Source organism: Ahaetulla prasina, chromosome 2 (assembly GCF_028640845.1).
Source record: "Ahaetulla prasina isolate Xishuangbanna chromosome 2, ASM2864084v1, whole genome shotgun sequence".
In the NCBI taxonomy this organism is placed as follows: domain Eukaryota; kingdom Metazoa; phylum Chordata; class Lepidosauria; order Squamata; family Colubridae; genus Ahaetulla; species Ahaetulla prasina.
This window is the reverse complement of record NC_080540.1, coordinates 265574492-265591981: the sequence shown is the minus strand read 5'-3', so window position 1 is coordinate 265591981 and position 17490 is coordinate 265574492.

The window sequence follows — 17490 nt, the reverse complement described above, 5'->3', positions numbered from 1 at the left end:
ATTTGTTGGTGATAATGATGATGATAGTATCAGTTTCACAATGTGAGGAACAAAATAAAGCTGTTTGTGTATTTTTGATATATGTCTTTTCTATTATTTTCCCCAATGAGAAAGCATTCCAATATCCAATTTATGGCACAAGTGATAAGTGGAATGCACTTAACGCTAGATTCTTACATGAAGTGGTTTTTAATCTGCATACATACCACAAATAATTATTGAGTCTGTCATTTGCACCTCTATAACTGTCTGGTTCGGTTCTGCAACCCAACAAGAAAAACACAGACTTCAGAGGATAATTAGAACTGCAGAAAAAATAATTGCTACCAACTTGCCTTCCATTGAGGACCTGTATACTGCACGAATCAAGAAGAGGGCCGTGAAAATATTTGCAGATCCCTCGCATCCTGGACATAAATTGTTTCAACTCCTACCCTCAAAACGACGCTATAGAGCACTGCACACCAGAACAACTAGACACAAGAACAGTTTTTTCCCGAAGGCCATCACTCTGCTAAACAAATAATTCCCTCAACACTGTCAGACTATTTACTGAATCTGCACTACTATTAATCGTTTCATAGTTCCCATCACCAATCTCTTTCCACTTATGACTGTATGACTATAACTTGTTGCTGGCAATCCTTATGATTTATATTGATATATTGATCATCAATTGTGTTGTAAATGTTGTACCTTGATGAACGTATCTTTTCTTTTATGTACACTGAGAGCATATGCACCAAGACAAATTCCTTGTGTGTCCAATCACACTTGGCCAATAAAATTCTATTCTATTCTATTCTATTCTATAATAGTACAGTACTAATATTGTACTGTCTAATTGCATAATGCGATATATACTATTATCATATACCAGAATATTCTCTGTGATGGTCATACTTTATTGAAGATTACAAATATTTAAACTAGAATATGCAAGCCTCCATCCTCTAGGCAATTCATTTGTATATGTGTTTTGCAAATACAAAGAAAAAAAATACTCATAACCCCAGCAGTAGGGAAAATCATTTGAATAACTCAGCCAAGTTCCAAAAATATTGCATTGTTCATATTTTAAATAAGGTCAAGTTCTGGCATATAAATGTATAAATAACATGATACTTCCATTATATTCTTGTTCTGTCATCATTCAATACATGTTTACTCAAAGGTAACTTTACAGGTTTTAATAAACCTTTTTGCTATGTCTTTCTATAGAGAATTACAGCTTCTACATTCAGGGCCCTGCCTTTGATGGTTGCAAAACAGAATCACCTGCTCCACCTTATTTATTTAAATGTAAAATTTTAAATTAGGATTAACAACAATAATTACACTCCGGTTAATGAAAACCACTCTTCCTCATAGACCTCCTCAATTTCTGCTATTGCTGCTTCACAGCAAAAGCCTATTTAATTTCTAAAAGCATGACTGGCTAATGGTGCTAGTTAAAAGCAAATGAACAATTGCAAAGCAGTCAAACATTGTCAGGAGCCCACTGGAAATGTACAGGTCCTTTCACACTACTGCATTTGCATGGAATTTAGGTACATTTTGTCATAGCAGACTGTAGTATAAATAAAATATTCATCTTGATCATAGACTGGGGTATCTACTCTGCATCTCTATCTACAGCCTATATACTACTAAAACTGATTCCGGTACCCTTTCATTGGCGAAAGATTTTGAACCAAGTTTCCTCAAATGGACTAACTTACAAAATAAGTCAAAGATTCGGGACCCATGATTCCCATAGAATTAAAATTGGGCAAATTTTATAAAACATTTTATGACATAAAATTGCCATAAAACAGTTTATGACTTAATATAAAATGTCATGAAACATTTCTTGTAGTAATGTTTAACTGTGCTATAAAGTTCAACATGAGCTATTTTCAAGGAAAATACATCTCTAAATGTACCCCAAATTTTCCAGGAAAGCATGCTAGAAGCCATTAAGGAATTTGGTAATGAAATATCTCTAAAAGGAAGACCAAAGGGATCACAGGTTGTCTAGTCCTTTATAAGCCTTGAAAAAATGTTGAACTAGAGTTATGCACTCCAGACATCCAGAATACAAGCTTCTCTGTTGATACTTTTGAGTTCTTCTATTTTCTTGCATGTAAGTCAGTGGTGGGTTTCAATTTTTTTTTACTACCAGTTCTGTGGATGTGGCTTGGTGGGCGTGGTGTGTTGGGTGTGGCGGGGAAAGGATACTGTAAAATCTCCATACCCTCCCCACTCCAGGGGAAGGTTATTGCAAAATCCCCATTTCCTCCCAATCAGCTGGGCCTTGGGAGGCAGAGAATAGATGGGGGCAGGGTCAGTCAGAATTTTTACTACCAGTTCTCTGAACTACTCAAAATTTCTGCTACTGGTTCACCAGAACTGGTCAGAACCTGCTGAAACCCAACTCTGATGTAAGTCCTTTATGCAATGTAATTTCTATGCAACATCCCGTATTTTATTTTGCATCATTTCTAGGTTGAAGAAAGGAGTAGAGAAAGGATGAGGTGGGATGGGATGAGTTAGAATGGGAAGGGAGGCGAGGGGAATGGAAGGGATTTATTTTCTCTCTCTTTTTCTTTCTCTTACAATATAATTTTCTTCTTCCCATAATCTACCCCTTTTAATCATCAATCCCATAAATTACAAGTTCTTTTCCCACTCTCTTTTTTTCTGCAAAAAGTTCATAAATTGAAGGACTTTCAGTCATTAATAAATTGTTATTGTCTTTTTTCTAATGAACACGCATATTTTGCCAACACTGCTCATTCTGTGTGAGCATATAATAATCTTGCAGCAATCCCAAGTTTATTTTCTTATCTTGCCTGTACTATTCAAGCAGTTTTTCTGATTCTGTGGGCCCATTTTGCCTCCTCCATTCTAACATGGCCAAAATAATCAAGGATCTTACTTATTCTTTTCTTGAATTCCTAGGAGAATACATTTTCATGTAATAGAGGAATAAAATTTTAGCATAATACATATGTAGTAAATATGTGTATATCAGTGGTGGGTTTCAAATTTTTTTACTACCATTTCTGTGGGTGTGGCTTGGTGGCCGTGGCTTGGTGGGCATGGCAGGGGAAGGATACTGTAAAATCTCCATTCCCACCCAACTCCAGGGGAAAGTTACTGCAAAAATCCCCATTCACTCCCCACTCCAGGGGAAGGTTACTGCAAAATCCCCATTTTCCTCCCGATCAGCTGGGAATCGGGAGGCATAGAATATATGGGGGTGGGGCCAGTCAAAATTTTTACTACTAGTTCTCTGAACTACTCAGAATTTTCACTACCAGTTCTCCAGAACTGGTCAGAACCTACTGAAACCCACCTCTGGTGTATATGTATAGTTTTATATATTGCATAAATATATGTTGGATTATAAAGCATTTCAATTCTTTCTTGGGCTGACCCTTGGTCACTATGACACTTTCCTACTCATGAAAAAGAACAGTGTGATGCATTTCTACCAATAGAATTGATAGCATTTATAATAATAATAGTCCAGGTTACTGGGACCAAATGATACACAAATGTAGAACCATAGAACCATAGAATTGGAAGAGCCACTTAGAACATAGAATCTAACCACCAGCTCAGTACAGAAATTCAAATTTAAAAATCCCTGAACACATCCAGTAAAAAGAAGCTCATGACTCATGACTAGTTCTCATGACCTTGTGGAGAACTAGTTTCATTGTCACACTGCTCTTTCTATAAGGGAGTTGATTGCAACATTTCTTTAAAATTTTCCTTCTTGCAACTTAAATCCATTATCCTTATCCTGCAACCAGATAAAATAAAGAAACATTGTGGCTTTCCTTTGCATACTTTCAGACACTTGAAGAGTGTGTCATATCTTCCTTCAATATTCATTTCTCAAGGTTAAACTTTTCTGGCTCCCCAGTCTCTCTTCACAGAACAATTTATTCCGTTGATTATCAGTCAAGTTGCCTTGATCCATTTCAGCTCAACTCAAGTATTTGACAGTGAGACCTATGCAACTTTTATGACATGAAGCCAAATGTACCACCAATAGACATAGCCTTTAACCTTTATGCCTTTCTTTACATTTTTAAGCACAAAAGGCCCCTCCAGGGCATCTGCAGGCTGTGTATATTCTCTTGATATCTTACTGACAGCTACTTGCTCACCCTGGGGAAAGATTCAGTGTGGTGTACTGGTCACATGTGTGTCAAATACATTTTTGTTTTGTTTTGCTACATGTTCTGGAGAGTTTCATTTTTTACCTGATCTATCTCAAGCAACTGGAACGGATTGGCTTTATACTGGGTGACAGTATAAAAAAAATAACTGAAATAAGGACAAGCAATATGAGCAAAGCTGAAAGGAAACTGAGTTACTGCAGAATATTTGAAGGTTCCCCCAAGTCTAAAGGAGTCATATGACTTGCCAGCAGATCATTTTTGTAGCATTGTGGGGGGAAATGCCCATTTCAATGAGGAACAAAAGCCATTTGAAACAGATGCAGCGAAGATTTTTTTAATTGGCATGGGCTACAGCAATGATCACTGGGCTTTTGAACAGATGAATGCAAAAGAGCCTTGAATTAAGCAAGATTTGGCTTATAAACCTCACAGAAATGTTAAAAAAGGACTGAGAGAAAGCAATGCAAATCATGCTATGACTTTTACTTCAAAACTATTATATCTGTTAATATTATGGAATGACTTAACTATCCCCTTCCCCAAACCTCTACATTCTCTTCTGCTATTCTAATCGGGGTGAAATTTACTTACCTTCCTTACCGGTTTGGAAGTGCATGCACCGTGTTCGCTTTGCTCGCGTGTGCATGTGTGTCATATGCATGTGCAGACCTTCTGTGCATGCGCAGAAGGTAAAAAACACATCCTGGTTAAAACCAGGAAGTAATGACATCCAGGTGAGTGGGCGGAGCTTCGACTGCCATCACTACCAGATCGGCAAACTACCAGCCACAATCACTACCAGACCACGCGATCCAGTCCGATCTGGGAGCATTTCACCCAATTCTAAGCCATTATAATTAGATATATAAACACCCACGTATCACAAACAAGGGGATTTATGTTGTCCATATAGTACCTCCCTTCCTATCAAAGAAAGGACCACAGTTTGGTTTATGTTATTTCTCTCCTATGTCCAAGAACAACAGGTGGCAAGAATTGGCTAGTTCCTTTGCATTTCTATGCTTTTCTCATGCCAAGTACAAGGTTCACTTATATGACAATCCTCTACAGATGTTTGGAAAGGCTGCACATTTATGTAATGAGCCTCAAGGGAAAGAGACTCAGGAGAACACTCCTTAACATTTAAAACTGTGGCCAGCAGGTGGGGACAGTATGTTTATTTTTAGATACAATGGTGAATTGCAAAATTATAGACAAAAAGGAAGAAAGAGAGAGAGAACAGGAGCACAGAAGAAAGGAGCTTTGAGGTTAGCTGAATCTGGAAGCCCTTGTGGTTGCAGGAGCTCTCACTGATCTGGTAAAGAAATATCACCAGAATTTATGTTCTACCTGAATATCTGGAAAGCCTCTGCTACGGCACTCTTTGTTGCCAAATAGTCCCACAGAGTAGCGCTGCTACTCTTGGTTGAAAGCACTGGAGGATAGCAGAGAATCAGATCAGATTTCAAAAAATCTGTAGATCAAACGTAAGAACTTTTAAAGCTAAATGCAAATTTTAGCTGGTATCTTTACAACAAGGCTGTAAATCTTGCCATTTTAGGACTCTACAATATGATATGCTCATTATTTAAATATATGAAATGTAAAGCTGGTTTTGCGGATCACTAATTTTTCTTACTAAAGAATTGGGATTTTTAAAAACAAAGGCAATGCATCTTTATTTCTGATTTAGAGGGTATTTTCTGTCACACACAAAGCTGTCAGGGACTGTTGTGGATATGTTGCCTCAGTCCTTGAGCTATCAATCATTTAATTCACAAGATATATTTCAGTCCTAGGAAATCCTGATTACATGCTGGATTGATGCTTCTTTAAACTAAATTTGACTAAATAAAAAGAACAGGACTTCACCGTAGTGCCATGTTTGTTTTAGAAAAAGTAAAGATGATTAGAATTGGCTTTTGTAAATAACACAAAAATAGGACATTGGCTTTTCTACTTTTGTTATTAACATGGAAATTGGCAGAAAGAAAATCATAGCTTTTTTTTTATTTTCTAGTCCCTGTTCCAGAAGAGGGTTAGGGTTAGGATTAGATACAATGTGTGAATAGATAATGCATCCTGTTTTTCTTCAATGCACAAAATCAATGCAACAGAATAAAAAAAGATAACTGTGAGGAAAGAGGTGTTTGGATTAATTATATTTGTCAGTGAAATCTGAGGATATTAAGAAACGTCCTGTTTAGATTAAGCTGCCACAGGCACTTTAATAAGCTTTCTACATTTTTCCTTCTTTTAATTATTGGTGAATTGGCTATTTTGATGATGTTATTTTGACCTAGCTCTCCAATATCGTATTAGGGTTACCTGGTATTATATAGTATCAAGTGTGGGGAAGTCTCATTTTTCCTTCTACATTACTACAATTTGCTGAGCTTCATAAAACCTGTCCTATGCCTTACTTTGTTCTAACTTAATTTTTAGATCAATGCTATAACATTCTCTAGCTCCAGGCAGGAACTCACCTAATATATGGATTAGGTGGATTTTTTGTGCAACAATGAAACAAGTACATATTATATGTCTAATCAATGTAGTGTTTTATCTCTTAACATGGGTAATGGAAATAAAACATTATTAAGTTGGTCTGCTTCTGCCTTTTAAACAGCAATTTATATTCAGTTTTCCTTATTTTTATTTGTTTAATAAACATATTAAAGGCATTAATAGATAGTACAAAGATCAAGCATCTAGTAATATGCAGAAATTAATTTAATGAGAGACTCAATTTGCAAGTTTTACTTTTAGTTCTCTTTTCCTCTTTCTCAATTTTTGTGGCATGATAATACCTAACAATATCCTATCATTAAGCAGAATTAAGAAACAACTTCTGGCAACAGATTATTAAAGATAGACTAAACTTCTATAGACGAGATCTCTGTATCTCATGGCCTGCCCTGGACATCTTAATCTAGTCTATTGTACAATTACTAGTTGACTCCTATATTTATTTTTTCAGCCTGACCTTTCCCAGTCTGTAGAGGGCCATCTCAGAGTGGAGGAGTGACAATAGTGCCCTGGAGCACTAATCTAATTATTCACAGAATCATAGGGCTGGAAAGGACCTTGGACATCTTCTAGTCCAACCCCTTGGCAGGAGTCATGTTATTCCATCTCAGACAAATAATTGCCCATTTTTTTAATTAAAAAACCTCCAATAATGGAGCATCCACAAGTTCAGGAGACAAGCTATTCCATTGACTACCATATTTTTCGGAGTATAAGACGCATCGGAGTATAGACGCAATTTAGTTTTTGGGGAGGAAAATAGGAAAAAAACCCTGCCTACCAGGTATTCATCTGGCTAGCGTCCTTAGTCTGGTCAGCTTCAGCAGATTAGTTTGCTGGTTTTGAGTGTGTGCGTGTGCGCTTTTTATCCCCTGCTTGGGGATAAAAAATAGCTTCTAAAGCACAGCTGAGAGGGAGCAGCAATGAGAAAAACAGGCAAAGCACAGAGATCGCTTCACTCACTAGTGTCTTGTTAGGGCTGAAAAAAAAAGCTTTGAAAAAGCTACATTCAGAGTATAAGTTGCACCCAAATTTTCAGCCTCTTTTAGGGGGGAAAAAGTGTGTCTTATCCTCCAAAAAATACAGTAATTGTTCTCACTGCCAGGAAATGTCTCCTTAATTCCAGGTTGGATCTTCCTCCAATGAAATTCTATCCATTGCTTCTTATCTTGCACTGAGATGCTGTGGAGGATAAATTGAACCCCTCTCCCCTGTGATAGCCCTTCAAGTATTGGAAGACTTCTCTTTATTAGGTTAAACCAGAGGTGGGTTTCAACCAGTTCTGGCTAGTTCTTGCAAACTAGTGGAAATTTTGAGTAGTTCAGTGAACTGGTAAATGCCACTTATGGCTAGCCCCCACCCCCAATCTATTTGCTGCCTCCCAGTCTCCTGGCTGATCCGATAGAAGGGAAAAATCAGGGTTCGCTTTTCAGCCAGGAGATTGCTTGGCAAAGAAGAAGAAAAAAACAACAACAAGAAGATGCCGTTGCTTTAAATTGACAAGCCAAGACGCAGCTGCTGGAAGGAGGTTTTTATTTGCAGAAGTGAAGTGATATTCAGCAGTTCATTTCTGGGTTGAACAACAAACTGGATAAGAGGAGGGATTCTTATGTTTTTGAAGTTTTGGGGTTTGTGCAACATGGGCTTTGTGTTTCTAAAAAGGTTTGGGCGATTTCCATTATATCCTGTCTTGAATGAGTTTTCTGCCTGCTAGTAAATGGAGCCGAACTTCTGGCTTCCACTTTCTATTATCTCTAAGCACCGGTAGCTGTTTTCTTCTTACAAAGTTTCCTTTTTGCAGCTGGCAGGAATGTGGAATGAGCCTCAGACAGGTTCCTTTGTTAGAAGCTTGATTTTTTCTTGCTTTTCTAGGAGACTTTTCTTATGAGTAATATTTTATTTGGGGAAATGAAGAGGGGGGAGTTTGATTCCTTCCCAGAGCAGGTTAGTGGGGGGGGGGAGGGAATGGGGATTTGAAGTAACCTTCCCCAGGAGTGGGGAGGGAATGGGGATTTTGAAGTAACCTTTCCTTTTCACACCCACCAATCCACACCCACCAACCTACGCTATACCCACCAAGCCACACCCACAGAACCAGTAGTAAAAATTTTTGAAACCCACCACTGGGTTAAACATATCTAGTTTCCTTAGCTGTTCATCATATGGTTTAGTTTCCAGACCCCACTCACCCCTTATGATCTTTGTTGATATTCTCTGTACATTTTCAAGGGCGTATTTTTGTATCATGATAACCAGAACTGACTGCAGTATTCAAAATGTGGCCCTACTACTGCAATATAGTTGGCAATCATGAGGATATATCCGAAGACCCAAATCTTCCTTTTATGTATAGCACAAGGGTGTAATAATGTATTTTCTTTTTGTTTGTTTGTTGCAAAAAAAATAATAAAAAAATTTAAAAAAAAAACAAACTACTGCAATATAGAGATATTCTATCACTTCTCATGCTCTTTGGGTTATCTCTGTCTTGATGCAGCTTAGGACAGCATTGATATTTTTTGGCAAATGCAGCACACTGATGACTCGTATTTAAGCATTGGCTTACTAGTACAACTAGATCAGTTTCACAGATACTACTGATGAGCCAAGTGCTGTCTATTCTCTATCTGTACCTTTGGTTTTTCATGCCTATGAGCAGGACCTTACTTTTCTTACCATTGACCTGCATCTTTGTTAGGAGAAGGAGCCTGGGGACACAGTCAAAGGAAGAACCACTCCAGAGGTTCTATGTTGTCCCAAGTGGATTAAGTCCAATACCTCTTAAATGTCATTAATTTTTATCTAGCGCTAAAAAGTGCTAACCATTCATTGACTAGATATTATAGATCTTATTGGATCTATAATGTTAGAACTGACTGCGTAGTTTTGCATTAAACATTTTTTTCTGCTTGTGAGATTCATGTAATGGTTAAGACATCAAGCTAGAAATCGGAAGACCACGTGTTCTAATCCAACTTTGACACCAAGCCAGCTGGGTGACCTTTGGTCAGTCACTTTGTCTCAATCCTATGAAGGAGGCAATGTCAAGCTACTTTTGGAAAATCTCGCTCAGAATACTGCAGGGACTTGTGCAGGCAGTCAAGTGTCAGTAATGACCTGACAGCATTAAAAAAAAAAAAAGCTGCTTGCCATCACAGCATCTGGTAGGCAGTGGCATATTTTTTTCTAATTCTTCACAATTTTCCTGATTTTCTTTCCATTTTCTATACCCAAAGAGGCCAGACATAGGTGCACATGGCAGTTTTATTATTTTATTAAAACAGATCTAGATATTATGGTCATACACAAGCAAGATTAGATTATGCTTAAATAAAAAACATATCACTCCTTGGATTAGATCAATAGTAACTAGAAATATTTATTTCACTTTAAACAAAATTGCAATCTTGTAAGATGGAAAAATGCAGCCTTCAGACTAAAGTTCCAACCTAAACCAAGTTGTTTATATAGTTTCTATTTTTTGTATCATGATAACCAGAACTGACTACAGTATTCAAAATGTGGCCCTACTACTGCAATATAGAGATATTCTATCACTTCTCATGCTCTTTGGGTTATCTCTGTCTCGATGCAGCTTAGGACAGCATTGATATTTTTTGGCAAATGCAGCACACTGATGACTCGTATTTAAGCATTGGCTTACTAGTACAACTAGATCAGTTTCACAGATACTACTGATGAGCCAAGTGCTGTCTATTCTCTATCTGTACCTTTGGTTTTTCATGCCTATGAGCAGGACCTTACTTTTCTTACCATTGACCTGCATCTTTGTTAGGAGAAGGAGCCTGGGGACACAGTCAAAGGAAGAACCACTCCAGAGGTTCTATGTTGTCCCAAGTGGATTAAGTCCAATACCTCTTAAATGTCATTAATTTTTATCTAGCGCTAAAAGTGCTAACCATTCATTGACTAGATATTATAGATCTTATTGGATCTATAATGTTAGAACTGACTGCAGTATTCAAAATGTGGCCCTACTACTGCAATATAGAGATATTCTATCACTTCTCATGCTCTTTGGGTTATCTCTGTCTTGATGCAGCTTAGGACAGCATTGATATTTTTTGGCAAATGCAGCACACTGATGACTCGTATTTAAGCATTGGCTTACTAGTACAACTAGATCAGTTTCACAGATACTACTGATGAGCCAAGTGCTGTCTATTCTCTATCTGTACCTTTGGTTTTTCATGCCTATGAGCAGGACCTTACTTTTCTTACCATTGACCTGCATCTTTGTTAGGAGAAGGAGCCTGGGGACACAGTCAAAGGAAGAACCACTCCAGAGGTTCTATGTTGTCCCAAGTGGATTAAGTCCAATACCTCTTAAATGTCATTAATTTTTATCTAGCGCTAAAAAGTGCTAACCATTCATTGACTAGATATTATAGATCTTATTGGATCTATAATGTTAGAACTGACTGCGTAGTTTTGCATTAAACATTTTTTTCTGCTTGTGAGATTCATGTAATGGTTAAGACATCAAGCTAGAAATCGGAAGACCACGTGTTCTAATCCAACTTTGACACCAAGCCAGCTGGGTGACCTTTGGTCAGTCACTTTGTCTCAATCCTATGAAGGAGGCAATGTCAAGCTACTTTTGGAAAATCTCGCTCAGAATACTGCAGGGACTTGTGCAGGCAGTCAAGTGTCAGTAATGACCTGACAGCATTAAAAAAAAAAGCTGCTTGCCATCACAGCATCTGGTAGGCAGTGGCATATTTTTTTCTAATTCTTCACAATTTTCCTGATTTTCTTTCCATTTTCTATACCCAAAGAGGCCAGACATAGGTGCACATGGCAGTTTTATTATTTTATTAAAACAGATCTAGATATTATAGATCTTATTGGATCTATAATGTTAGAACTGACTACAGTATTCAAAATGTGGCCCTACTACTGCAATATAGAGATATTCTATCACTTCTCATGCTCTTTGGGTTATCTCTGTCTCGATGCAGCTTAGGACAGCATTGATATTTTTTGGCAAATGCAGCACACTGATGACTCGTATTTAAGCATTGGCTTACTAGTACAACTAGATCAGTTTCACAGATACTACTGATGAGCCAAGTGCTGTCTATTCTCTATCTGTACCTTTGGTTTTTCATGCCTATGAGCAGGACCTTACTTTTCTTACCATTGACCTGCATCTTTGTTAGGAGAAGGAGCCTGGGGACACAGTCAAAGGAAGAACCACTCCAGAGGTTCTATGTTGTCCCAAGTGGATTAAGTCCAATACCTCTTAAATGTCATTAATTTTTATCTAGCGCTAAAAAGTGCTAACCATTCATTGACTAGATATTATAGATCTTATTGGATCTATAATGTTAGAACTGACTGCGTAGTTTTGCATTAAACATTTTTTTCTGCTTGTGAGATTCATGTAATGGTTAAGACATCAAGCTAGAAATCGGAAGACCACGTGTTCTAATCCAACTTTGACACCAAGCCAGCTGGGTGACCTTTGGTCAGTCACTTTGTCTCAATCCTATGAAGGAGGCAATGTCAAGCTACTTTTGGAAAATCTCGCTCAGAATACTGCAGGGACTTGTGCAGGCAGTCAAGTGTCAGTAATGACCTGACAGCATTAAAAAAAGCTGCTTGCCATCACAGCATCTGGTAGGCAGTGGCATATTTTTTTCTAATTCTTCACAATTTTCCTGATTTTCTTTCCATTTTCTATACCCAAAGAGGCCAGACATAGGTGCACATGGCAGTTTTATTATTTTATTAAAACAGATCTAGATATTATGGTCATGCACAAGCAAGGTTAGATTATGCTTAAATAAAAAACATATCACTCCTTGGATTAGATCAATAGTAACTAGAAATATTTATTTCACTTTAAACAAAATTGCAATCTTGTAAGATGGAAAAATGCAGCCTTCAGACTAAAGTTCCAACCCAATCTAGCATTTTTACCCATTCTTCAGTGCCCTTCTATTCATTCAAAGATACCAACACAGGAAGAACAGAGAAGAATTTTATGAAATAACATGGGCATGACCTCCACCTGATGATGAAAGGCATATAGTTGTGTTTAATCATTCAAAGAATAAAATGACATTTCCATTATTGCATCATCCTGCCTGGATAGGCTACCCAAACTTAAGGATGAAGTCAGTGGTGAAATCCAATTTTTTTTTACTACCGGTTCTATGGACGTGGCTTGGTGGGCATGGTGTGGCTTGGTGGGCGTGACTTTGTGGGTGTGGCAGGGGAAGGATACTGCAAAATCCCTATTCCCGCCCCACTCCTGGGGGAAGGATATTGCAAAATATCCATTCCCACCCCACTCTGGGGCCAACCAGAGGTGATATTTGCCAGTTCTCCGAACTGCTCAAAATTTCCACTACCAGTTCTCCAGAACCTGATGGATTTCACCCTTGGATGAAGTTGAAATTCTTCTGAAATTTTTGTCACAATCTGTTCACTTTTCTATGTATAGAGCTGTCTTTCAGAATACAAATGAAGCCATTGCTATGTTGTATTAGGGATTCCATGAAATGAAAGAGGGATGCCATGTCCATTTCTGCTCCATAAGATGGGGAAACTCGACTTTTTATATTAAAAAAAGCTGCTTGCCATCACAGCATCTGGTAGGCAGTGGCATATTTTTTTCTAATTCTTCACAATTTTCCTGATTTTCTTTCCATTTTCTATACCCAAAGAGGCCAGACATAGGTGCACATGGCAGTTTTATTATTTTATTAAAACAGATCTAGATATTATGGTCATACACAAGCAAGATTAGATTATGCTTAAATAAAAAACATATCACTCCTTGGATTAGATCAATAGTAACTAGAAATATTTATTTCACTTTAAACAAAATTGCAATCTTGTAAGATGGAAAAATGCAGCCTTCAGACTAAAGTTCCAACCTAAACAAGTTGTTTATATAGTTTCTATTTTTTTTATTATACTGAAAATAATCTTGTAGTATATGGCTACTTTAAAGTATAAACTTTATCTGGAACATTTCATTCACTTGTACAGATTAGTATATAATAGTATCAGCAAATCTACTTTCTTTTTCTAAGCAGTTCATTAACATGTGATTTCTTTTTTCCCCAGGCAAGTTTTAAAAAAGAAATAGTAATTTGATTTTGTCCTTTTCCCATTTTTTTTCCTATGGGTATCTATACTTCAGATATTAAATAAACTTTAAGTTTGACTTAGAATTTCAAAATTCAAAGTTTAAAACTATCTCAAGGGAGGATGTACCAGGCTCCAGCAGGAATGGGAATGTACAAATTTGGCCAGTATAACATTTGTAAATCTTCCCCCTTTAATGTGTTCCAATGCTACCTCTCCACTGCTAGCTTTATAATGACATTTGAGCTCATTAATTCTATAACACTATGAGAAACACATCAACATATCCCCAAAAGTACAATCACATACAGAGAAATAGCAGGGGACAACATTTAAGATCAGCATCTCCATGGCTTTTGCCTTCACTTTTCACTACCCCCACAATCAAGTACCTACCTACATAGATAAAAGACATTGGTTTTAATATGGTGCATTGCTGTAGACATTTCAAGCTAGGGAAAGATACTTGCAGTTTCTTACGTATACGTAATTATGTGGTTATGCTTTGGCAGACTACTGATTGTAAAACTGATGCCACATTGAATTTATGCATCTCTACTCGCTTGCTTGGGTGAGATTGAAATGTTTGAGCCAGAGTTTTGCATGGTTAAGATTGGAAAATTTTAAAAGGCAATACTGTTTTATAGAGGATTAAGGCATTCAATACATCCTTAAAAATTCCAGCCTCGGTCTAGTGGACTAGATTTCTATATTGGAGAAACTAAAGGGTAAATTGGATACCAAACATTTTACAAACTTGAGAAATTTATGAGGTGTGGATTTGAACCCAATTTGTTTGAAGTCCCACACATCTTAAGTTCCCAAGTTTGATTGGGATTTGATTCCCAACCCAATCTAGCATTTTTACCCATTCTTCAGTACCCTCTTATTCATTCAAGATACCAACACAGGAAGAACAGAGAAGAACTTTATGAAATAACATGGGCATGACCTCCACCTGATGATGAAAGGCATATAGTTGTGTTTAATCATTCAAAGAATAAAATGACATTTCCATTATTGCATCATCCTGCCTGGATAGGCTACCCAAACTTAAGGATGAAGTCAGTGGTGAAATCCAATTTTTTTTTACTACCGGTTCTATGGACGTGGCTTGGTGGGCATGATGTGACTTGGTGGGCGTGACTTTGTGGGTGTGGCAGGGGAAGGATACTGCAAAATCCCTATTCCCGCCCCACTCCTGGGGGAAGGATATTGCAAAATATCCATTCCCACCCCACTCTGGGGCCAACCAGAGGTGATATTTGCCAGTTCTCCGAACTGCTCAAAATTTCCACTACCAGTTCTCCAGAACCTGATGGATTTCACCCTTGGATGAAGTTGAAATTCTTCTGAAATTTTTGTCACAATCTGTTCACTTTTCTATGTATAGAGCTGTCTTTCAGAATACAAATGAAGCCATTGCTATGTTGTATTAGGGATTCCATGAAATGAAAGAGGGATGCCATGTCCATTTCTGCTCCATAAGATGGGGAAACTCGACTTTTTATATTAAAAAAAAATCTGAGATATTTGATTAAATAGAGATAAAACAAAGTTTGTACCAAAGATCCTTGGAGATGTTTTCATATTGTTCTATTTTCTCAGAAATAGGGAGCCATTGCTTTATGATTATATCTGTATGCTTACAGAGTGTATAAGCATTTGCAGCAGTTACAAATCAGGATGTAACCATATCTGGAATATTGTGGCTGCAGTCCTGCAAAAATGCTATAGTGGAACTAGAGAAGATAACTAAGATGAACAAGGGGCTGGAGCAGCTTCACCACAAAGGAAAGTGGTGACATTTGGGCCTTTTTAATCTGTAAAGGTGGAAAACCAGAGGGGACATGATTGAGATATGCAAAATTATTCATAATATGAATAAACAATAATTCAAATGGTAATGGTAATGTTTCAAATGGTGTTTGCAACTATTTGAATGCTTTTAAAGTATAAGAGCAGAATAAAATATTTCAGATTTTAAAAAAAAATAAATATATTTAATAATTAGACAGCAATTCTAAAACATGATAACAGATGGATTCTGTTACATCACGTGTGCTGAGAAATTTCCTGGTAGCTTTAATGTTTCCCAATCTGTATTTTACTGTATTTTCCTTCTGATCTGCTTTCCATCTTTTCCACTTGCTTCTGCATGTATTAGTGCAGATAATCCGGGAACATTTATCATTTTATTTCACAATAGATTAGATTATGGTGCAAAGTGCACATGAGTGGGTCCAGAATTCCCCCGTCTCTCCTTTTTCCCATCCCAGCCCCTAGTGGAGCTTACAAGTGAAAGCTAAGGTTTTTATCGCTGTGTTTCTTGTCTGAAAAAAAGAAGAAGAAAGTAGATAGATATGTATATAGCTGATCCTTGATACCTCTTAATTTTACTTTTTCTTCCAAAACTACAACTGCTCCTTTACAAATTCTTAATAGCCATCCTAGCTGTAGAGTTATCGCATTCTCCCTTGTGCATTCAGAGATTGGCAGTAAAACAGGAAGTAAAAATAAGTACTTTGAAATTGTTCAATAATGTACTATAGACAGTAGTCCACATCTGTTATCCTATATTTTTATTCAAAAACAGATCATACAAACATGACAACATATCTTATTTTTCCAGCAGGATAATGCTAAGTATCCTAAGTATTATATAGGTAGTACCATTATATAAAGTTCTGTCATTATTACCTGTACGTTTTTTAAAAAATTGAAGTAGCTTTGAGATAATGCTTTTAGATAGATGGCTCTAAGCAGAAGGAATGAGAAAACCATTGCTACTGCTACGTTGCTTCCCATTAATCAATTAATCTTTGTAATGATTTGAACACATTCCTCATTAACAAAGATAGAAGATGCAGTGGCAAAATAGGTGAGGGTTACAACTAAAAGATAATGATATATGGATCGTGAGTAAAGCACAGATAATTGCTTTTCTGGAAAACTCTCTGACACCTTATGAAATAGCACATTGAACTAAGTTGAGGGGTGCTCTTTTCAGCTAATCCCCTTCATCAAGCTGATTTTTCATATATATATATATATATATATGTATGTATGTATGTATGTATGTATGTATAGATAGATAGATAGATAGATAAGATAGATAGATAGATAGATAGATAGATAGATAGATAGATAGATAGATAGATAGATAGATAGATAGATAGATAGATAGATCCTCTGTGTTGTATGCGGTTTTACCATATTTCTTTCTTATACGGAAAAATCTATCCAACTTTGAGGTGAAAAAGTAATATAGGGAATGAGCTTTCCAATCTCTATTTCTATCCTATTGTTTCATTAGATATATAGTCAGCTTTGCAGAAACAACCACATTTGGAACAAAACTACATAATGAACCCCTAGCTATGCAGCTTCCATCAAAGAAGCAATCAATCTGGCACAAGAGAGACATACATAGGACAGTGTTAGCTAATCGTAAATTAGAAATGTTGGTTTATTATTCTGGTTTGCATTTGCATTGCCTTGTGCTCTGATGATATGCTGATAAATCTGTTGACTAATCTATAAACACTTAATTAGTTCCTGAAGCATAATTTGAAATTTGAAATGTGGATTGAATGTTAGGGTGTTACCTTCAATCAAAATCATATTCCCTCATTATTCTTTTCTTGATCAGATACTTTCA